This window comes from Macrosteles quadrilineatus, unplaced genomic scaffold (assembly GCF_028750875.1).
Source record: "Macrosteles quadrilineatus isolate MER2022 unplaced genomic scaffold, UCM_ALF_1.0 Scaffold_2__2_contigs__length_208266976, whole genome shotgun sequence".
Classification (NCBI taxonomy): domain Eukaryota; kingdom Metazoa; phylum Arthropoda; class Insecta; order Hemiptera; family Cicadellidae; genus Macrosteles; species Macrosteles quadrilineatus.
This window is the reverse complement of record NW_026542595.1, coordinates 192,134,652-192,160,248: the sequence shown is the minus strand read 5'-3', so window position 1 is coordinate 192,160,248 and position 25,597 is coordinate 192,134,652. Positions and strand designations below refer to the sequence as shown.

General features: G+C 31.3%; 1 protein-coding gene across 1 annotated transcript in view; it reads right to left on the bottom strand.

Annotated features, from left to right (window-relative positions):
- Window positions 1–24,974, bottom strand: part of LOC128987339 (uncharacterized) — a 48,036-nt gene extending 23,062 nt beyond the window's left edge. Inside the window, exon 1 of the mRNA XM_054408132.1 lies at window positions 24,853–24,974. The gene's annotated coding sequence lies outside the window, so the exon portion shown is untranslated. The remainder of the gene's footprint in view (window positions 1–24,852) is intronic.
- Between the last annotated feature and the right edge of the window lie 623 nt (window positions 24,975–25,597).

Genomic DNA, 25,597 nt, shown 5'->3' with positions numbered 1-25,597 from the left:
GACTAAGCGAAATTCGGTTTTACTTACTTGATTTTCAATTAAATCTAAAATAGCATTGCGTTTAACGATTACTTAGGTTTGCTGCTACAAGGAGGCTATTAAAGTGTGTCTATATTAAAATATTAATAGCCTAGTATAAAAGAAATAAATTTGACAAGTAAGTTTGATCAAGGAAAGAAAATCATTTTACACTATTCTACATAAGAATAACATGGGAATTTTAAATTTACAAATTTAGTATTTTATCCGTAACTAATAACCATACAAAAACACGTTAATATACTAAATTATTTTTGTTTTTAAGCTATTTAAAATGTTCTAGAGAAAAATTGGGGAACTTTGTGTTTTGAGGGTGAAGTAAATGAGAAAACCCAATATTTACCCTATAAACCTCGTTCCCATTGTTCAGGACAAAAATGCTTGTACCGACAATGCTGCTCTGATGTCTTAGTGCTGTCCTGGTCGTCATAACCACGAAAGACAACCGTACTTGTATTGATTGAAAATAATTGTGAGGAAATTAAGATACAAGCTGCAAACGTCATTATGTATGAAAGGTGTTTTTGTACCAAATCACATTGTTCGTGCTTTAAGATTGGTGTTGCCTGTTCTGCAATATGCAAGGTTTGTAAAGGGGAATCCTGCTTGAGCACCAACTTGGACAAAATCAGTAAAGATGGACAAGTTGCTAAGAATAATAAAATTGTTAATGAGTCGTCTGAGAATAATTATTGTGATGATGAAATTGTAAAGAGAGATACTACGGAAATTGTAGAAAAATAGCTTTGGTTTAAGTACTTCATTTTAATATGTAATGTAAGGTTTTATACAAATACAATTGTTTTAAGTGTTAGTAACCTATGTTATTATGTTATAGTGTAAAAATTAATCCACCCCTTTTTAGCGAACTTCCCATATAGGAAATAAGCTATTACCGAAGGTCTTATGGTAAAACATAGACCCGAAACCGATTTACGTTTTCATTTCGATGCCCCCAGAAGCCTAAAGCACCCTTAGAGGACTGCTGTTTAGAAGGTTGCGAGATAACTCAAAATATTACATAAAGGGTTTATAAACATATATATATATATATATATAATATAATATATCCATGTTATATACGTGTCCGTAAACATGATAACTCGAGTAATTTTGGTTCAATTTTAACGAAACCGGCAAATTCGGTCCTTGGAACAGGGTTTTATGTGGTATAAATTTGTAATCTTTGACCCTCAAAACACAAAGTTTCCCAATTTTTCTCTAGAGCATTTAAAGAGCTTAAAGAAAACAAATAATTTAGTATATTAACTCGTTTTGTAAGTGTATTAGTTACGAATAAAATTCAAAAATTGTAAATTGAAAATTCCGTGTTATTCTTAAGGAGAATAGTGTAAAATGATTTTGTTTGTTTGTTTATAGATATGTCTTAATAAAACTTGTCAAATTTATTTGTTTTACACTAGGCTATTAATATTTTACTATAAACACACTTTATTAGCCTCCTTGTAGCAGCAAACCTAAGTATTCATTAAACTCAATGCTATTTTAGTTAATTGAAAATCGGGCAAATGGAAATTCGCTTAGTCTGCAGGTTTGCTGTGACGGGGGTATTTAATATTTTCTCTTACTCCTTGTGATCCTTCCCTCTTATATAGTAAAGAATTACAGCTATTTTCAATAATCCCCTTTTATATAGAGCATGTAGGTAACTAATTTTATTACTTTATGAATAAATGTTTAAATATCGTAAAAGGTAATAACATTTCGAAAAACCCTGTATAGAGTGGTTTAATACACTTAAAACTAGTCCCAATCGATTTAAAATAACTAAAGCCATCGAAAACCACACCTCACTCGACCTTAAACGTAAAAACAAAATTATTCACGAACAAGGGCCGTTCGGATCAAAAAGGGTCCCAAAAAGGGCCTTAGGACGCCCAAAATTTTGGGGACTCATCGGATCTTCATTTCTCATATTATTAGTAACTCACGGGTGTAATTTCATGAATGTACAAATTTTGTTGTTTATATGGAGTGTTTTTGTATTATTTTACCTGTACTATAAGTTGTTGGCCTTTGAGTTACTATGGGTGGTTTGAATTTGTACAAACTTAAAATTTAATTTTGACTTCTTCACACAGTGAATGTACATAAACGAAGAATCTTATAAACTTTGTAATCCATTAAGAGTTCTTGGAGGCTAACTGCCATCTTGGATTTGCTCGCCACAAGAGGAATGTTCATTTTGTTCATTTCAAACAGCCGTTGAAGAGTTTATCCATCTCAAATTTTTTTCAGACATCAAAGTGATTTTAATTTAAATATCTAGGGCACTTTGGAATTAGAAATTGTCTTTGTAGTGTTGTAATTGTTTAGTGAGTCAAAAAGTCTAAGCTCCAAGGACTCTTAATGATGACAAGTGACTTATTTCCTCAACGAAAATAATCCATTGATGTTACATGGACGGCTACTAGTTATACAGTTTAAAATTACAGACGCAATGTATTATATGGATGTAGAATTGAGCCATCGCTAGCTTAAAGTATAGTTCGTATGCCATAGTTTTTACATTATGTGCTATTGTTTCAAAACTGGTAAGCAAACGATTGTTGGCGTCTCATGCTGTGTGGCATGTTAACTAATATTTTTTTACAGCAAAACCCATTTCTACAATAAATTTTACATTGTGATACATGCGATTTTGTTATATTGTTATATGTTATATCTTATATCTCTTTGTTGTTATATTGTTCTTCTATTGATTGAATGTTACTTCAAGTTGGCTGTAAATTGTTTCTAAAAATGTCTCTTTTTAACTTTTGTCATATTTATGTATTGGTTTGACCATTGATATGAAATGCATGTCCAAAATAATACTTAATCGCAATGAGAAAGTACTTTTCACTCACAATAAAAATACATTATTTGCAAGCCAAAAACATTTCTTTCCTCTAAATAATTTTATATTCAAAAAATTGAACTTAGTGAAGCCACATATCTTTGCTAGCTTGCGGTTTTATTCTGAAGATGTCAAGTTCACTACGTTATTTGGTCTGACGTCCAGAGTTTCTTCTTCCAGAAACACTTAAATCTTCAGTTGTATGTTTTTCCAACATAAAAATAGACCAAGTAATAAAAAAGGCCATTGTCTTTTCGATTATTTGTTATCAAATATATGTTATGAGATATATTTAAAATATTTCCCATAAGTTATAAGACAAGTTAGGAAAATAATAATTGAATACAAAGGAACTTAGAGGCTTGAAAATGAGAGAGATGGAAAGACGTGGTTATATAGATCACACGGTTAAAGCTTAGACAAACAGAGTATTATCTAAATGCTGAACCAAACCGTCACTTGCTAGATATATATTAGTTAATTTAATGTGTTTGCATATGTAAAACTTTATATAAACTATGGTTATAGTGATTTCGTTACACTAGTTCTTTTATTGAATTAAAACTAAAAATATAAATTTGTATCCATTTGTTATACGAGTAAATGTTCACAAGAATTGGTAGAAAAAAACATTGTAATGCTAGAAATAGTGATGAAGCCATTGCAAAGCAGCTTGAAGTTTGGGGAAAATATAAAATATAATTTGAATATCATTTTTTTATGAAACCCAATAGCAATTCCATAAGGATTCGTATTTCTCCTTGCAGAGGTTTTTAGAGAAGTTATGAGCTCAAGAATAAAGAATCAAAGATCTCTATAGGATTTGTAATGCCTTTTGATATTTGAGCTATGTTATTTCTTTTAAGATATGTAGATTTTGCTACGGATAAAAGCATAAGGATGACTATTGATTATAAAATATACGATAAGAATGAAAATAACATTACAAATATTATGATTAAAAACTTCATATTATAAACTAATTATGGGTTACATGTCATAAAAATTATTAACGTCACACAGTTTCCAAACGATAAGACTAATAAATAACAATATTCTATATGTGTTTAATTTTTTACTATTAGTTAATTTATTATTTGTCTTTGTATATTCAAAACATGTTATTTTAGGATAAGCCTTTACAATTGTTTATTTACAAAATAACTTTCAACCTAAAATACGAATTACAAATTTAATGTTTTTAATTTAAGAATGTGGTTTGGATTGTAAAATGTATAATATTTTTAAAAGAATATTGTACGTAAGCATTTTTAGTACGTGGCAACTAAAACTGTAAGAGTTTGTCCGTAAAACACTGGGAAATGCTGCATATTTTATACAACCCTACACGTTTCCATTAAAACTTTGAAAAATCCACACACAGGAAAGAGTTAAGCTACAACGAACGTAACACAGATTATTCTGGTTCAAATAACAGCCGTGTACTGCAATAGGTGTTACTCAAAACATACGTTTAATCTGATTTTAAGTGTTGAAATTGTGTTAATAAGTAGTTAATTAAAGTATTACTTAGTGGCAATTGTTTTTAACAACGGTTTAATAACCTATTTAATTTAATGTATTTTTAATATTGTATTGTAAAACTATTTTAATAATTCTAACTATTTTGAAGAATAAATAAATAAAATATAGATTTCAAATAAATCAAATGTTGGAAAACCTGAATTTGATTGAGGTGAGAAATCTACCTTGGGTCTGCGTCATTTTATTGTTTTTAACAAACACGTCAAAATGAGGGGTTACACAATAGGAGTTGCTGTTTGAAAATAATTAGTCACCCACTATCCCCTACCCTGTTAGACGGGTTAAAATTATTTTTGGTGTAAAAGCTCGCTGACTCTTTGCTTAGAATCAATGTCACAAAGAGGATTTCTATCTATGTTGATTTAAAAATACAGATTTGTACTTAATGTACGCACTTTATAATTATAACTAGCCTACTGACAATTAAGGAACCTACTGCGTTTATGGGAACTAACCCAGTTTGTTTAATATTGATGCTTTTAATGGCTGATTAGGTTTTATTCTACAAACCTCTTTGTAACAAAGAATACAACAGTTCAACGCTACATTCACTAAACTATTTATTTTCTCTTGCTAAAATCTAACATAGAGGGAAATCGCATTAGTATTACTGACATGCTAGAGTTACATTTAGTTCTTGGATTATTCGCTTGAACTGAAAATATACCAAAGCAGATTGTTAATGCGTAAACAAAGTATCCATGAATGAGTTTTGAGATTTTTGTCATAGCAACTGAAGCGTCACAAAATAATTAGCAAAACCCCATATACCCTCGAGGTAACTTTGTAAATGCAAGCAACAAAGAGCTATGGATGTTTGTCAGAGTTGCATTTTCCTATGAAAATGTCCTCTCCGCTCCAAGACCATTTTTAAAAATTTCCTCACTTTCTTTTATCGAAAATCAACAATATATTGTGATTTTTTAAATATTATTTGACACATTTCGCAGCTCTTCAATGATTATTTATATTCACTCCTTCATCTTAAACCTCTTAGTTGGGCTTTGCTAAGTGATATTTTAATCGCTTTAATTTAAATAATGATTATTAGGTTGAGAAAGTAAACATGGGTTACTTCACTATTAAACATTTTTTTTTTATTGAATTGAAATAATATTTAAATAAAAATGAATAAAACTATAACTGTGATGTTTGATTAGCTAATTATATTATTGTGGATCTTTGCCTTTGTAATTCAACATTGAAAAAGTTAATTACGATTCCTTTGAGCTAGAATAATGTGTTAGAGTGTAACTGTTTGGTAAGCTTAATAATTTATTATCATTGGGTTTGTGTATATTGTTTAACCTATTATAACCTTCAAATGAATCATTGTTACTAAAAAAGTACAAATATATTCAATTTAACAGTTATTACAATAGCTAATTCATCGGCTAATACATCAAAGGGGGTTTAAAGAAATTAGGATAAAAGTTTAAAGTAACATTCATTGAAAAGAAGATTCACGAACCAGCCTAATTCAACCACTAAGGCTTTTAACAATGGAAATTTTAAGAATATACATTTTGGGATTGTTAAAGTGATTTGAACATACGTTGTACGAAAAAAGTCTACGACACTTCTGAACATATTGATAAAGAAAAAAATAAACCTTTTTGAAAAGTTAGATAACAAGAGTTTCTTTCAGATATACAACGTAACGTGAAAAACAAAACCACTTTAAACATGCAGCTTTTAGAGTGTAAAGTTACCAGGTCGCGTTGGGGTAACAGAAACTCGACTAAAGAGAACTTGGGGTGTTTTTGTTGAACAAGCTTTAATCCAACATAAAACACAACTTGAAAGAGCTTCCCTAGTAAACCACTTGATATCTCTTTCTATATTACAAAACTATGCTTATTTTACCTCTTGACAAAAGAAATTTGAAAAGACATTCTTTGTCAATCTTTGTAAATTATGTTTTGTAATTTAACAACTCTTTGAGGCAACTAAAGGACTTTTTAATTTTTTTTCATATCAGTTTTTTAGTATCTAATATCACGAGTGCAGATATTACCAAGTTTCAACAATATAATAAAGTAAAATACATTGGTGAAGGTTTTCGTTATAATATTAATAACAAGATTGTTCGGTGGCTCAGTTGGTAGTGCTAAGGTTGGGTAGACTATTAGCTAGCAAAAGTTACCTTCCCCTACTGTGAAAAACAATTAAAAACTGAGGCTACAGGTTTGCGTACTACGCCACTGAAAATTTATCAGTAAGATACATTCTTGGTATGTTACACACTGGCCTAGGGCTCATGTGGCAAGGAAATTTTGTGGTAGAAAGCGGCAGCCAACCTTTTATTACAATAATATTTATTTTTTAAATAAGGGATCTATGATGCTTCAAAAAGACAATTATTAAACATCACAAACACTTTAATGTTATCAGGCTACTGATATGTGTCACTCCTTGTGACATAAGTAGTTCCAAAGGTGTTGTAAGATAAAAATAAATTATTTATTTTTTATTTCATACCAGGACAAACGTTATTTTTAAGAATGTACATCAACGACAGTAACAAAATCTGTGTATATTATTTGAAAGATAGTTGCTATTATCTCTGTAATGTTTAATTACGGTTATTATTTGAAAACCAAACTTTTAAGGATGATAATTTTATCCTATGTTTAACAATTTGAATTGCTTTGTTGTTTCATAAAATGTGAATTAAATATAGATTCTTGTAACTCAGTGCGTTTGAGATTCTCACTACTACATTTTTCAATAGTCTATAATCAGCATTAATCACTTCACATTAAAATTTCATGTTCATTGTCCCAGGTTTGTATTTTCAGATAACTATCAAACGTTTGCAAACCTGACTCATTATCACATTGTACACTTTCACAAAGAATCCCTAATGAGCTACATAGTTTTAATCAATCCTTTTCAATAACATTTGCAACCTCTATTGTATTTGTTACGTTTGAAAGCCAGCGTAATTGGGAGTGATGTTTGAATTTTTACATTGCTTACTCTTCTGTTTAAAAATAAACCATGTGGTTAAAGGTAAAGATCTAATAAATATCAAAGTTTATATTTGACCCATTTGCAATAATATTGCTATTTCTTTCAACAAAAAAATATCTCAATATAATATTGTTAACGAATGCACGTAAAAGCTGATAAAATAAATACTTTAGCCCAAATCCTTCCTTTCATTAAGAGTCGATACATATTTGTGCTTATTAATTATGTTAAATAGTTTGGTATTGAAAAAATTATAATTAGAAGTTAGATAAAAATTAATTAAGGTTTTAAATGTTTGAAATACGAAAAGATTTAATAGTATTAGTTATGTGCAATAATACATTTTTATACATATTTCAATCGATAAGATATTTTTCGGCTTCAAAAAATGAACTTTGGAAAAGGATATAGTATGACATAATCTAGTAATGCTACACTATGTTATTGATAAAAAGTATCATACAAAATGGAGGAGTGCCTTTTTAAGACATAAGTAGTGATTATGTGCATCTCTTTAATGACTTTAGAAATCTTTTAGTTTTAGTGTGGTTTTCTAGTGGTAGATTCACCACCACTTTCCCTATTCGAGCATTTTCCATAAGCACGCCATTTATTTGCTTTGAAATTTATAAATTGTATTTTACTGCTAGTTTGGAATCTAATTCCTATATTATTTCTATACTATTTTTGCCCTACTAAGTTGTTTTCCCTAAGGGAGTAAAAAGTGGAACAAACTTTTCAAAGCCCACCGAAATGCAGCCTGTGAAGCTCTTAAGTTTATCTATGGCTTGTGGCCGAAGGTATTCACACAAATATTGCAGAGTATTAATTTTTATGGTAGTAAAGACCACAAGAAAAAAATCTTTATATGATAACTAAAAATGGATGCGTTAGAATGCAAAATATAAGGCTACATATTAAGCAGTAGGTATTTAATTGTTTTGATGTCATAACGAAACATATTTTAGTATTTTGTTTTCAAAGCAATGGTGAGTTTATTCACAATGACAAATTATTTAAATGTATTACAGGTAAAGAAGAGTGAAGTAATTTATATTAGTTAAATTATATTGTTGAGTGTGGCAGATTGCGTGAAAATATAATAATATATTTTGTTTTTACCGTCTACGCAATCAGGGGAGATCCTGTTTCGGAGATGGCTCCATCTTCCGTCGTTAGTATTTAAGCCGTGCATGTTGCTCTAAATATTTTCGTGTATATTCGTGTGTCCGTCTTGTTTAAATGGTTAATCTCTTATATTAACACGTGAGGGCTGTTTTTTGTGAACAAATCTCCTCCGTTATTTCTGGATCGCTTTTAACGTTTGAGGTGTCAAATAATTCATTTCAATTCGTAGTTTTGCATAAAGGTTTTAGAATTTTAAAAATCATACCCTTAAGGGCACGAGACGCTCTCAAAGGTCGCAATTTCCCCATTAGAATTACATTTAAATCAAATTTTAAAACAAAAACAGCTGTATATAAAAAGAAACTCACCAGCTTTTTGGGAGTAAATATTGAAGGTTTGTAATATTTAGGAGGTTATAGACAAATCTAAACAGTCAATCAGTTTTGTTGGAAGAACAGACAATTTCTTGAGTTTAAAGGAGAAATACTCAAAACAGGAGGATGAGACAATTAATAGGAAATCTTATGCGTATGGGAAGAGTAGGGGATAGGCCTGGTCTCACAGTCACAGTAAGGAATCCAGGTACACAATCACTTGGGGAGATGAATCATTTTTGCCAGTTATGCTAAGCAGCTTTTTGGAAGTAAAAAAAAAAAATAAACAATGAAGAATATGGACACTTTATGTTCACAGTGTTGTAAACCTACCTTAAGTCAGATCAAATAAATACATGCAAGAAATGTTTACTGGTAATAGCTCTAAGTTGGGAAACATCAGTAGAAAACACTAAAAAATAAGGTCGGGTCCAAAAAATTCTAAAATATTTTTACAACAAGCATTTATTATTTCAAAGCGCTATTAAATAGCGTGAGTATTTCAATTAGGTACATAAGTATTTTGTCGGGTCTTTTAAACTCATCGAAAATTATGGCCGTTATTACTGTAGTTTTTAAATAACTTCTGTATAATACAGTACTTGAAAATTGCTCGATTTCGAGCAACAGGTACACTAGTATTTATTTATCACCTGACGCAATGCAAATAACAACTTTTCATGTTAATCGTAACAAGACCATAGTTTGGTGTACACTGAGCACCTGAAGATGGAGTTATCTCCGAAACGGCGGGCAGTATCACGCCTGATTGCGTAGATGGTAAGAGCAAAATATATTTATTATAGTTCAATTATGTAGAATTCTTCTGGTTTTCATGAAAGAGTAATTTAATTTTAGTAAGAGCCCTCTGCAACTCCTCGGCAAATTTGTAATATTTATAATCGTAAAAACATTCATAGTTGGTAAAAGCTAAAAGAAAACTTGTTTTAAACAATTTGTTATAATAAATAATATTTCCGCGACTTATTTATAATCATTTTATTCGCTCCTTGGAGAAATATAATAAGAAATATCCAGGACTTGTTACAAATGATGCTGACCCTGCTCAACAATGATGAAATATCAAGGGACTAAGCGGCTTGACAATCAGTGAGTTGGCAAGATGCGATTATACTGTTTAACCTCAGAAAAGCAACGTTGTATCTGAATATTTTCTGTTTGAATCACCTTAATTAATAATTTCAATACGTATAAGATTAAAGTAATCCTTTTCAGTTGTTAATTTAAGAACACTTTAGACTAATAGTTTTTGAATTTTCAGACTTTTTAAACATTTTTTCCGTATAAGGGGACAAAAATGTATTTCGAATTAATTGTGTTCATTATAACATTATGCCGACCAATTTTAGTCGAAACGATTTTTGTGTAATACCCGTATTAAATTAGGTCAAAATATTACTTTCATCAAAAGTTTGAAATTATAAGAAATTTCGACGTTTAGTAGTTAACGAATCCGTTTTAAGCAATTATTTGTAAATAAATAGTAACAAATATTTTGAGTTTATGAAAAATGTCTATATTTAATATTTTTATCTAAAGTGGTACAAATTTGTGTGTATTAGTGATTAGAATCCAATTAAATAAAATTGTGGCTTATTGAAAATACAGTATATTCTTACTAGGGAAAATATATTAACACTAACATCATAATACTTGATTGTATAAAGTTAATTTATCAAATTATTTTATAGTCACAAAGGACTTAAAACACGTCGTAAAAATATTCATCTCCGACTGTAAAGTCTTTACTGCACTTGTCTTGTCATAAACTTGAGTAAAGATAAACCCGAGATCTACAGAGTTGTATTTTTAGTTATAAAATTAAAATGGCGAAACTAAATTGTCTTTACTGGTGTTCATCTAAATGTAAAGTAACATCTTAATTATAATCCCGAATATAACGGAATTAATAAATAATCTTCTTTGTAATTAAATGAGCTCAATCAATCAATTGGTATTTCATACACAACACCACTTTACTTGTTACACTACACACTTGCTTATGCTTACTTATTTTTACTTATTTGGTAGAGTCTTTTGCAAAATCGTATTTTGAGAAATCTCTTACAGATATCTCCCACGGTAATGTTATAAAGCTGTCATTCGTCCCAAAGTTTATGGCTTCAAACAACAATTTGAACTAAAGAATACCAAATTTAAAAAGTTGTATATTGTAGTAAAATTGTAACGAAAGAAAATTAAACCTCTAAATACGAATGGAAAAATATCATTTCTATAAGTCAAACCAACTTAAATTATAAACATGAACAATCCATTTAACTGCCGTTTCAAAGGGACGTCCTAAAAAAGCTAATTATATAGTAAAACGTGTTTTGTTTTCCTTAATAAGCACAGAATACGTTTGATTATATAATTAGTTTAATAGGTTAGTATTTTTTTATTAAATCTAATTTCCCATTTAAAATTACATATTATCTTTTTAGATTTTAATGAAATGCTGATCTTATTAACTCATGTTATTGTCTTAATCAGTTGCCAATTGAGGCACACTGTTTATTTTTATTCACATAAAAGGTTTGGATGCAGGTATAATTGTGAGTGAAGATACAGTTCCATTGATAACTGGTTTGTTTTCAAATGAATTAATTCAATGATAACCATTTATATCTACACTCCATCTGTCAATAATAAGTTTGATAACTCTTAAATATTTGGTTCAGAAAATTTAATTCATGTTAATTTAAATTTGTAGATTCTTAAGAGTAGCTCGATAAATTATTTGTACTAAGCTCGTGTTAGGCTTAAAAGGTTTGTCATGATATATTGAATAATTACTAGTATTTATCGCACACTGCCCGTTTACATATTCAAAATAACTGCTTATTCAAGGACCGTATTAGTAGGATTATTATGTTTAATATGACCAACATATCTCTATTGAAATAGAGTATAGGTAGATGTTTCGATTAATCCCGTAGCATTGAACTTGTAGAAAATACTAAATGAAAGTACAAAATGTTAGGTGGTACAATTTTTTCAAATTCTATTGTCACTCAAATTACTTATTTGATTATGTCCACTAGTTTGTTATACTTTTCAACGTGCATGTAACAACAATTTGTCTATAATGAGTTGTAAAAAAACAGAGAGTGAATAGAGTCTAAACTAGTAAAAGCAGTACAAATTCCAATAGACCAAGCAAGCTTTGAGGTTTTCAGTTGCGGTCAAAGGCTTGCAAATAAATATTACAGAACATTCATCCGGATCTGTGCGTATTATGCAAAACTGGTCCGGTTTAGGCTAAACCACTTTGACTAATCTCCCTTGGTGGTGTGTGTCATCAACATTAACAGGTTGTACAACAAGTATCAAACATTAAGCTAATTATATTACCATTATATAGGATAAATATAATAATTTTACCGAGTTTACGTACCTTCAATACGCACTTGTGTGAAAATTAATATTTAGGTACAACCAACCTATTTACGAACCTTTAAGATAATATCGCAGATAAAAAATTAATTAGACCATTTTATGTTGACTGCGGTTTGATAAGCTGTATATTCCTTATAACATCACATATGATAAGTTTAAAAAAAATTTTATAATCGTTGATTTATTTATTGAATTGAATGTATTAAGATGTAAAAATGTGTAGATAGCGTGAGAAGAAAGTGTACAATTTTAAATGTACGAAACAAGATTGCGTCGTATGTAAAAGAATTATTATATCTAATCCACACTGTATATAAGAACTATCGATTATACAGGGTGTTCAAAAAGGTGGGGACATAATTTACAAACTGATTCCTTGGGTTAAAATAAAGAGAAAATCTAGAATAACATTTTTTCCCAAAATCGCGTCGTTTACCAGATATCCACCGTTTTGTATTTTTTACATAAATATTTTTATCTTTGAATTATTTCAACCCATCCTTATGAAACTTTGTATATATGTTAAGGTAGAAGAGACCCATGTCATAAAAAATGTATCTTAATTCATCTTAAAATTTCAAAATGGTGGCCATTTTAATTTTTTATACTTAAATTACTTGAAAATGGCATATTTTATGAAAATATTTTAAGAACACTTTTGTTTAGCATCTTTAATTCCCTATCAAATGACAGCGACACAAAGATCAAAAACATCGATTTAGGAACGGCTAAAATGTTATGATTTTTAATTGTAAAATGGGGCAAACCTGTGTAGCTTCTGCCTTATTCCACACCATTTTACAACTAAATATTTTAATATTTTACCAATTCCTTATTCGATCTTTTTTATCTTGGTATTGTTTGATAGGGAATTAGAAATTCTAAATAAAAGTGTACTAACATTCTTTCATAAAACCAGCCATTTTCAAGTAATTTAAGTTTCAGAAATTAAAAAATAATTTAATTTGAATTTTTATATTTAATTTTTAAATTGAATCAATATATTTTTTCCAACATGGGTCTCTTCTACCCAACAAACATACCAATTATCATAAAGATCAGTTGACAAAAATCAAAGATAAAAATATTTAGGCTATGTAAAAAATACAATACCCCCGCCGCAGCAAACCTGCAGACTAAGCGAATTTCCATTTCCCTGAATGGATTTACACTAAAATGTCTCCTTAAAAATATCACATTTATTCCCTATTTAAATAGAATCAGTTTAAAACATACTTAGGTTTGCTGCAACAGGGAGGGTAAAAGTGTTTTTTTATGTAAAATGTTAATAGTTAGTAAGAAATAAAAACATTTTCCAAATTTGGGCAAAATATGTTTATAAACAAGCAAACTACAACAGTTTACTTATTCTCCATAAGAATAACATGGGAATTTTAAATTTACAATTTTTTGGACTTTTCTCCGTAACCATTAGGCGCATTATAACGCTTCAATATACTAAATTATTTTTTTTTAAGCTCTACAAAATAGTTTTGAAAGAAATTGCAAAATTTTATGTTTTTTGGGTAAAAAATGGGAAAAACCCATTTTTACCCCATAAAAGCCCCCATAAACCCCCGTTCCCATGGTCCGATCATGCTGGTTCGCGAACTCGTTCGAATAAACGTAGGTTTACACGTTTGTACCAAATTTCATCAAAATCGGATCATTTTTGCTCGAGTTATCGCACTAACGGACATATATATACAGGGTGTTGAAAATGTCTGGAACCAGCATTATATCTGGTGAGTGGTTAAAGAAATACAACTGATATTTTGTGTACGGATATACTATGGTTTTACCTATCTTTTGGTGCCTTATGACATTTTTTACCACTTATAGGGAACGTCCTGTGGAGGATGCAGTAAAAAGTTTTAATGGAAGGCTATGGTAAATGATACATCGTTTTAAAGGCCATTATATTCTGAGTACGGAGCCACAAGTTTCATCTCAAAAGGACCACCCTAGCGAAAATGGTGACTGTTTGAAGTTTTTGAAAATAATTGAATTTTAAATTTCAAACAGTCGCCATTTTTGCTAGGGTGGTCCTTTTGAGATGAAACTTGTGGCTCCTTACTCAGAAAAAAATGGCCTTTAAAATGATGTATCATTTACCATAGGCTTCCATTAAAACTTTTTACTGCATCCTCCACAGGACGTTCCCTATAAGTGGGTTTTTAAATTTCAAACAGTCGCCATTTTTGCTAGGGTGGTCCTTTTGAGATGAAACTTGTGGCTCCTTACTCAGAAAAAAATGGCCTTTAAAATGATGTATCATTTACCATAGGCTTCCATTAAAACTTTTTACTGCATCCTCTACGGGACGTTCCCTATAAGTGGTAAAAAATGTCATAAGGCACCAAAGGATAGGTAAAACCATAGTATATCCGTATACAAAATATCAGTTGTTTTTCTTTAACCACTCACCAGATATAATGTTGGTTCCAGACATTTTCAACACCCTGTATATATATATATATATATATGTGAATTTGAACGGATGGTGTTTTTGACCTCTAGGGACCTCAAATCAAAAACAAAAATCAGCCCCGGGTCCAGGTCTTACCGTGAGTACTACGGTAATAGCTTATTCCCTATATGGGATATTCGCTAAAAATGGTGGATATCTGATTAACTAAGCGATTTTTTTTTTAATATTATTCTTAATTTTCTCTTTATTTTCACCCAAGGAATCGTTGTCGTTACGTAAATTATGTCCCCACCTTTCCCACCTTTTTTAAACGCCCTGTATAACACTGTTAAAAACCAAAATGTATTTTTAATTATGATAACTTTGTAATTATTGCTGTATTACTAGTATTTACAGGTGCAGATAAGGCATACGAGAGGAAAGGTATTTTGTCCACTTGAGATTGTGAAAAAGGCGCAAACCGAACCAAATGTGTATAGATACAAGATGAAGTTAGATATTCAATTGTGAAAAGAAAATTATGTAATGACTATAAAAGGAAAAAATAAAGGGACAAACGTCTAGATTAGTACATTCCCTGTTGGATAAAACTGAAATTTTTGCTTTAACTAAAACATAGTACACAGTTTTCAACATATTTTCCAAGCACTCGTGGTATTTATATTTTAGCGAAGTTCCCATGCAGGTAAAAGCCCCTTGGTAACACCAAGGGCCAAATCCAATGTGGCGCTTATGGGTTACACAGACCTAGACCCAGGACCAATTTACTTTTTCAATTTAATTTCCACAGAGTTTGTGGAGTCAGCTGGTCGAGTGGTAGAGCGTCGTGCTTCAGATACCGAGGTCTCAGATTCAAATCACACCAATCACCAGTGGATTTTATGAATGTGATAATGTCCCAAACCCTCTAGGGCTAGCTTGAAGTAATGTGTAAAACAGTTTCGTGCTAAAAATAGTAGTTTCGTGTTTTTAAAATTTACCTAGCGCCCTACACCTTTAATGATGGTGATTAGACCTTTAAATTTATCTATCACACAGCTTTATGTTTACATTTGAATAGTTTTTACAAAGCACCCATATCACCCAATTTGAACCCTTTTGGGCATTGCTCAAAATTGAACATATTGGATTCGGTAAGGCCAAAATTAAGGGGAAATGAGAACGAACAAGTTGTAAAAGCATTATGTTTTACACAACCGATATGGACAATTTTCAAATGAACGCTGTATACGGTCATATATGTATTGTATGAACGGGTGTACAAAATTTTAACGAATAATATGTGGACCTCTGCAGACATTTTACTTTCTGTCCTTCATATCTTAATACGGAACTGTTTTACAAATACATTGGTGTTTGTCGGGATTTGAATCCGGGACTCGGACTCCGAAACCTCGTGCTCTACCACTATGCGTTTAAGTTCCCTTGACCCAGATATATTAAGTTACCCATGGCTCGCTACACATTGTCCAGGCTTTACACAATAATAATGGAATATCAAGGGTTTAAGCGGCTTGTGAATTAGTGAGATGGGATGATGCGATTATACTGCTTTAGCTTAGAGAAGCAGTGTGTTATATGTGAACATTGTGATTTAGATGTAGCTACATTGTAGAGTATGTATATTGGATAAAAATTGCAATCGCAAGGGTAAACGAATACAATTAAATTAATTCCTGTTGTTTAAATAAACATATTACGGTAAGCCAATTAGTAAAACTCAGTAAAATTTCCTCATCAATGTGCAATGTCCCCGTCCAAAAGTGAGGTTTTATATTTATAAGGAAAAATCTTTGAACTTAACTTTGAAGCCCCGCAGTAAAGCTTAAATGTTATATTCAAAATCATTTCCCAGAACTGAACTATTATCTGGAGAGAAGGAAATTTTCAAATTTTTCTAAATAAATTTAGCAGCCTTTGAAATATTTTATTTATGAAATACTCGTTCGCTTTTATACATTACTATTGATAACGTTGGACAAAAGGTTTTATAAGAAAATATCTGGAAAACAAGGGCATTACAGTGCAAGAGAGGTAATGTTTCTTATAAGCTCCAGAATAAAGAAGTTGCAATCTCTAAGGGCTTAGGCCTGTCCCTTTTGATATTAAAGCAATGTTTTTCTACTTCCAAAAGAAATGATTTTCCTTAAGATTAAAGTTCAAGTTGAAAATTTAACTTTCAAAAATTTCACTTTTATGAGAACTAGCTGTTACCCACGGGCTTCACCCTGTTTGACTACATAAGTATTAATAAAATTATTGATTGGTTAAGTTAAGCTGAAATAAACTAAACAGAATACAGTGATACAAACAAATAAGTACATCTGAGGTATTTTACATTTTGGAAAGTTCCCTTTAGAAAGGTATTACGACCTTAAAGGGCAATTTATGAAATAATGGATAGTTTTGCGCAGGTTTTCTTGTCATGACGAACATTTTACGTATATGGTTTATGGGGGTGTGACTTGTAGTTTTCTCAAAAGTTCATGGGTACTTTTGGCTTTATATATAGATAAGCTTAAAGATTAATTCAAGACAACATATTTTGTTAATTACTTAATAATGAATTTGTAAAACAATAAATGAACTATTAACACACTTACTTTTAACATACAAGTTTTATATTTCGGCTTAAGCCTCCTTCGGGAACAATAACAACAAAAACAGATAAGCCCTAAGGTGTATATCACTCTTGTTCCACATGGTTTTGTAAAAACCATAGATAGATAATTTATAGGGGAGTATAGAAGAGAATATTGGAAAGGAAGAAAGAAACCGTTAATTATTTTTGTATACTATCCCAAATTTAGACCAGATGGTGTTTTATATTAAAGTATTAATTGGTGAGCTTGCTCACGCTGTTTTCATTTTATGTCTGATGCGTCTTTTGCTAATTTACTTTTCAGTGAATACCACTGTTGAAAATTTAGCGATTGCTCTCTCGCATGAATAGCCACAGGTTTTTGTATATCAGGATGGTTTACATTATATCTGTGACCATTCGTACAAACTCTAAGAGCATTTGTGGTTATGCCAATGTAGTCTTTGGAACAGTTTTTACAGGAAACTTGGTAAATGAAATTGGTAGAATCACAAGTGATGTTACTGTCATGTATATTATATGATTTTTGTTTGTCTGCTAGTGTGGTTTTTGATTGAATGACCTATTAACAAGCGGCACATCGGGGGCCAAACCCGCTATTTTGTCACCAAGTCCCATGTTCGAATCCTAAGTTTAGTAAAGTATTCGAATACGGTCCCTATTCCCCTAAAACGCTTATATAAAATTCCAGTAGGCATATTCTTAAAATGGCTCAATATTGGATAACACTTCAGCTAATATAATTAATTAGTTACACCTAGGGTGTATTAATCATACACTACCTGATCAGAGGGTGATGCATTATATAGTGGTGGGGCAATATGGCCGTGATGATGACAATTAATAATTAAATACTATGCATATTCCTTTTCGCCACAATAATAAGCTATATATTCCTATCATAATGATAATGATCATTTAATTGCATTAAATGCATTCTGTAAATATATTCACGTAATAATGCGGTAATATTTTTAATATTTATGTTCCAACGTCCACATAATATTAAAGATTGTCAAATAATGTACATATTATTGTACACAAAATTTGATAAAGTATATAACTCATTACTTGACTAAGAAAATAATTCCCGATCCCAACTCCACATTCATATTGACTGATTTGAAAAGGCTGTGTTATACATGTATAAAAATTAATATTCCTTAACGGTAAACATAAACCACACTACTGTATTTCCATGGCACAATAAGAGTTAAACCACATGCAGTATTATCAGTTGCTGTTTACAGATGGAATTTAATAACACGTTGGCGGGAAAGTAATTTATGAATGCGCACCTGACTCGGTAGTGAGAAGTGGTTATAAATGCCGAATGTAACTTCCATACAGTACGTGTATTAGCTTTCTGTATATGCCTACACTATTAGCGAATTTCCCATATAGGGAATAAACTATTACCGTAGTACTCGTGGTGAGACCTTGACCCGGGAACGATTTACTTTTTCGTTTAGAGGTCCATAGCACGGTTGGACTATGGGAACGGGGGCTTATGTGGGTTTTATGTGGTAAAATAAAATATACATAAAAATGGGGTTTTCCGATTTTTGTCCCTAAAAACACAAAATTTCACAATTTCTTTCCATACCATTTTGTAGAGCTTAAAAAACAAATAGTTTATTATATTGAAGCGTTATTAATTATGTGCCTAATGGTTACGGAAAAATTTCCAAAATATTGTAAATTTAAAATTCCCATGTTATTGTTATGGAGAATAAATCAACTGTTGTAGTTTGCTTTGTATGAACATATTTTGATTAGGTTTGGAAAATACATTATTTTTTACTAAACTGCAGTATTAACATTTTACAACAAAAAACACTTTTTACCCTCCCTGTTGCAGCAAACCTAAGTACTCGGTTAAACTAATTATATTTAAATAGGGAATAAATGTGATATTATAAGGAGACATTTGAGTGTAAATCCAATCAGGCAAATGGAAATTCACTTAGTCTGCAGGTTTGCTTTGGTGAGGGTAGTTGTATGTCTCTTTGTTCAGTATAGTCGTTAAGCACGGAAAAAACACAGACTTAAATATAGTCAATGATAGTTTTATTGGATACTAAAGTATTGTCAATGGATATATTTATCAAACCCTGTTGTGTTCGCTGGTTTAATAATTAAGAATCATATTTATTTTACATGAATGGGAACTTTTATTTGTCTGTGTACTCGGAATGATCGTAACCCACTTGGATCGCTAGTCCATAAAGTAAAACGCCAAGTTTTTTTTACTAAAGGCCCGAGTTTAAGGCTTACGAATCACCAATGTTTAATACAATCTCCGTGGACCTGGAGTCATGGTTTCTACGCTTCATGTTAGTTGAGTCCACGTTGAGGTTTTTATACATAAATTACTAATATTTATCATGGGAAAATAAAACACAAATTTAAGATTAGCACTAACTTTTGCTAATTTTCTTGTTATTTATAAACTACCTTGGAATGCTGCATTTTAAGTCTTTTACTGTAACCTTATAAAATCGTTCCACCAATTACTTTAGCTCTGATAGTGAATAGTGATTCCAAAATTATTATAGTGTCTCCCTTATTTTCAGTCTTTGGTGGTGCTGTACAAACAGTAGAAAATTTTTTGACAGGATTGGCAATTGAGTTTCAGCAATAATATTGCATAGTGAAAATTAAGGGTGTATACTGTTCATTCTCTATTCATTCTCATTGTCCCCAACAAACTAGTTGAAACTAATAAAATTAGTTAACCTCTGGCAAACCGTATTATATGATAATGATATTGAGTCAACTATTTACTATAAGTGGAATAAAAAAAGGCTACTTGTTACTAAGATTTTATATTTAATCAAACAATACAACTTATTTTATTTTATTTCAAATTGTTGAAAATCAGTGGTGTCAAGGCTTGGGGTGGATTTCCCAGTAAATTACAAAAGACACGTCAAGGGAGGAAATAATTTTCAGAAAAATCCATAAAAGAATTGGTAATTTTACTTAAAAGGGTTTAAAAGCTGCTCACAAAGATTAATAAATTATTTCAATAATATTTACTAATCCTACAAAATTAAAGTATTTTTTACGTATAAACATCAAATAGAGTAAAAAAATAAAATATAGTTTAATTTTATGTCTGAATCGAGGGGAGAAGGTGTATTTACTAACTAGAACTTAAAACTTGAAAATAATGTTGGTAATTTTTTACAAAAATTGGATGAATAAAGTGACCAACTTTAAACTAAAGATTCTGTCCTCACTTTTTCTCTCGTCCTATTTCAACTATGCACAACTTTGTCTTAAACTAAGAATTTAAAATATTCAACCACATAAACCAAAACTGTCGAAGTAAAACAAATACGATTAAGGGAAACAGAATTTTTTTTGCCATAGTAATCAAATGAACAAAAAGTAAAGTAGAAATAGTATTATTAGTATAAAGATCTGACAAAAACTGTGACTTTCGTATTATTGAAAGAATATCAAATGTTTTACTAGGAAAGCACTTTCAAGTTTGCTTTAATGTTGGCTTAGGGTCTGTTCAACAAAAACCCCCAGGTTCTCTTTGGTTTGGCTACTGTAGTTACCTTTGCCCGAGCGAGTAGCATTACACTCATGGGTCATTTCGTTTATAAACCAAATTAATTGAAATATTTTCCATAATTGTTTCCAGTGTGTTCCTAATGAAGACTTCGAAAGTTTACTGTCGCTAAGGTAATATTTTTAACCTTATTTGAGCGTAGTAATATAAATTAACTGACGACTGTTCATCATCAACCTGTCAGTAAACTTAACTTCTTCACGATCGGCTGTCTGTTTTTTTACTGATAAAGTATTTACTTTTTGCTTTCAGGTTTGTTGTAGTGGGGGTATTTTCTTCTTTAAATAGGTGGACAGCCAATTCCTATGCGGCGACTGATACGACTGCAGCAGCGCTCTTCCCCATGCCAATACCGCGACGCTCGTGACTAGTGCAGTAATTATTTTTACCTACGACCGTTTTTTAAAGTAGCCATTTCAGTCCAGATCTTAGAATTGAAAAGTTTCACTTTACAGCTGTTTACTTTCATATCAGCATAGTTTCATTTCATATCAGCATAGTTTTTCTCATATCAACACGGGTAACGGACCAATGAGGTTCAAGGATTGAGAGAAAAGAAGTACAATTGTAATACTTCGAACGTCAACTAATCAGCTGATCAGCTGATCCGTTGACAATTTTAATTGTCGATCCGGCTTGTTCCTGTTGATAATTGAGTATTCTTAACCTAAGTTGGTGGAAGTTAAATGAAGGTTGATTTTAAAATATCAGTTAGTGAAAGTGATGTTGACGAGATAGAAATGAGAGCACAAACTGTTTGTGCTAATCTTTTGCCACCAAAATCAAAACAAAGGTACCATATGCAATTACATACCAGCAATTCATTAAATGGACGAAACAAAATAAGGTTAAATTGATAAATGAAAATCTTCTTCTGGTTTATTTTGAAAACCTCTTAACCACTTTTTCACCCAACTCGTTGTGGACCACATATTCGATGCTGAGATCTAACTGTAAATTAACTGTTTCACTATATTATTCAGTTGTCCAAAAATATATGCAATATTTGCCTAATTGTACCTGATACAGTATTTATGGTAAGAATGCTGCTAGCAGAACCTATTGCCTGAAAAAGTAAAGTATTATTTAACAAAGTTTTACAAACACGTAATTACATGAAATCAGATGATTATACAATAAGTCGTTGCATCACTTTCAGTGACAATGACAATAAACGAAAACATAACCTCTCTAGGAAGTTATGAGAAGTGATTGTTAGTAATACAAAACCAGATTTTTAGTAATTAAAAAACTGTCGTAGGTAAGGTAGTGTACGCAACTCGCGTTAATAGTCTTTTACGACACTCGTAGAAGTTTTTAAGGCACTCGCCAAGGCTCGTGCCTTAAATTTTTTACTCGTGTCGTAAAGACTAACTTAACACAATCGTTGCGTAAACTACTATAAAACCGTTATTGTAATATTACAGTAATATTACGTTTTTTGGCCATCATGGAAGAAGCACATATGTTAGAAGCGTATATTTGACTCGAAGAAGATGAGGAAGAAGACATAATACAAATGGTAAAAACCATAAAGAACATTGTTCGGGGTATGGCTAGAAGAGGAATTTCAGAGTATTCTCATTCAGTGACATATTGTTCAAGATTAAACTATGTTTAGAAAGTTTTCCGAGGTAATATAAACCAGTTTAATTACATTTTATCGTAAATCGGAAGTGATTTAGAAGTGCATAATTGTATTGGGTGTGCTTGGGGTTAAAAACGGATTGGTGGTGACGAACCAGTTCAATTAACTTTAAATCATCCATGGAGGCACACTCCTCAGACTCAGTATAGAACACTATAAATTCACTACAACCACATAGGAATAGGTCTGCTTTACTTTGCATAGTAGCAGTCACTTGTCATATAGCCGCATGACTACATTCGTAAAAGTCGCCATATTGGACCTAAACTGGAATCCAAACCACCACACTTGGTTAAAAACAAATTGTGATTTCTTGGATTTGAACTCGTACCTCCAAGATTAAAGGCCAGAGCCTTCGCCAATATTAACAGCTGCGCCCCCAAGCATTTCGATAACTGTCGACGTCGATGACGGTTAACAACATAGTATTTAGATTATAACCTTTCTTTCAATTTATTTTAAATGTTTTTTAACTTGTAAGTTCTTACTAATTTTAGACGGTAAATTTTTTTGCGTAGGTTTTTTTTGTTACTTAAGACTTTGGGTGGATTGGTATACACGTAAAAAGTTTTGAAAGGCACAATACAAATGTACAATCCCTAAATCAAACAACATAATTTGAATCATGTGAATAAAGTTATTACACTAAACATAACATCAATAATTTTAGACTTTGGTCACAATGCTTGATAAAACATAAAAACAGCGCGAATTATCAAAGCATAAATCTCAATTACAACCAATCACAATAAAACTGTATACAACATGCAGAAGATTGGCGTGTTATTTGCATGTTTACTCTATCGAAAATTTCGTGCTGTTCAATTGCAATATAATTGTGACTTAAATTCTCTTTTTACCTGGCCACGTGGTAAAAAGAAACTACAAAAATTCCTTTTTGTAATACTGTGTTACATATTGCATGTATTATGTATGCAATTTTCAACAAATCGTTTTTTTTACAAACTTAGAAATGTATGTTGTGTTTTATCACGAATGCCTCTCAATGGTCGTAGTGCCACATAAAAGTGCATTAGCCAAGTGATTTCATGGCTCTGCTGCATTAAGCTAAATTCTTATAGCTGCATGTATTACAGCGAAATACCTCTGCCGTATAAAACCTGCAAACTAAATTAATTTCCATTTCCCTTATTGGATTTTCACTTCCCTTAAAAATGTAAGATTTTTCCCTATTAAAATAACAGGTTCAGGGAGTACGTAGGTTTGTGTTCGTTAGGGAAATCTTAGTATAAAATAAATGTATTTGCTACATTTTATCTAAATATATCCATAAACAAGCAATTCTTTTATGAATGGTGACTTGAACATGGGCCACATGGTGATTTATAATGTCCTACAGCGTTTTTGGAATTTCCTCCATATCCATTTATTATGCAACAAAAGTTCAATATACTAAATTGTTTGGGGTTTTAAGCTCTTCAAGATTGTATGAAAATAAATTAGGAAATTTTATGTTTTGAGGGCCAAAAATGAGGAATTCGATTTTCAACCCATAAAACCCCGTTCCTTTAGTCGGATGATTTTTGCCCAAGTTATTGTGCATGATTTAATAATTTAAACTAAAGGTGCTTTTGGGCTCTAGGGACATCAAAATGCAAAACTAAATAAGACCCAGGTCTTGGTCTTGCCATAATACCTATGGTGATAGCATAAGGGGCGATTTCTAAAAAATACTTCATTTTTGTTTCTATTCTAAACTCACTATGATCTCTCACACAATGAGAAACCTAATGTATTATTCTATTTGGTTTATTTTTTATAATAACTCAACCTTATTAATAATCATTATTACATGATGTACAATACATAACTGGGTTATCCCTTGATCTAATATTTTTGTGAAATTAATTTAGTGTCAATGATTTAAATTGTGACATTCAACCCCATTGGCCTCAAGGCAGATTCTATTTAGACTTTATGAATAGTTTTACTTTCTAATTGATCTATGAAGATTCCATCCAAATAAATGCCATCAAAATGTGCCTGAACTAGGACTAGTTTATATTGTATGAATAGACTCTCAAAACTAATCATGAAATCTTTTTGGACAATCAGATGAACAAATTTTCCTTACTAAAAATATGTTAATACAGTACTAAGACTTTTACTAAAAGACTTTTTATATCAACTAAAGTAGTTTGATATAAAAACAAATCCACAAAACTTAACTCCTCAACTAATTGCACTCCAACTCAAATTTAAATTCAACATCAACATCTTACCTTATAGTTATCATGAAATCCCTTTAGGACACTTAAACACATAGTTCGCAACGACCTATGAATTTTATCACATTACATAATCCACGTAGATCGAAATGTGATTTATAAAAGCGTTCACTGTCGTCCGGTGTGGGCGCGCGTCAATCCGCAACTGATCCGGTTGAAGTGGACGAGATTGTTGGCGCACGCGCGTGATTTCCCGCTCACACGCACGCATGTACTCACGCACACGCACGCACTTTGGATAATTGGCTCTAGTAGCTTGTGTTCTGCCGGTTGCGTTCTCGGATTAGGTGATGTTTTTCCACAAACGGCCACTGTCGAATAGCAGTCTGGTTTTATTCAATTATCGAAGCGACTGGCCCAGATTTAAGTCCTGCGAAAGCCGAACATCCCGGCTTAACCTTTCAACATTCATTGTTTGGCGTGGTATAGACTCATTGTTTTCGTAAATTGTTGCTTTTTTACTTTTTTAGGTTAGGTGTGAAATTTTGTGATATTGGTAAAGATAGTTTGGGGTTCGGTGGATCTTAAGCTTAGGACTGACAACATTAGTATGTGTGATACTAAATCATCATATATCGATTAGCACTAAATCGAATAGATGCATTGTTACCAATAAGCTACTTGTTCAACGTGAGGTGGCATATTGGTAAACTTTTCGGATTGTTAATGCATTCGGTGGATTGTAAAGATGAGCGTTTTGCTGTGTTATTACGAGTATTATAATGTACAGAATGGTACG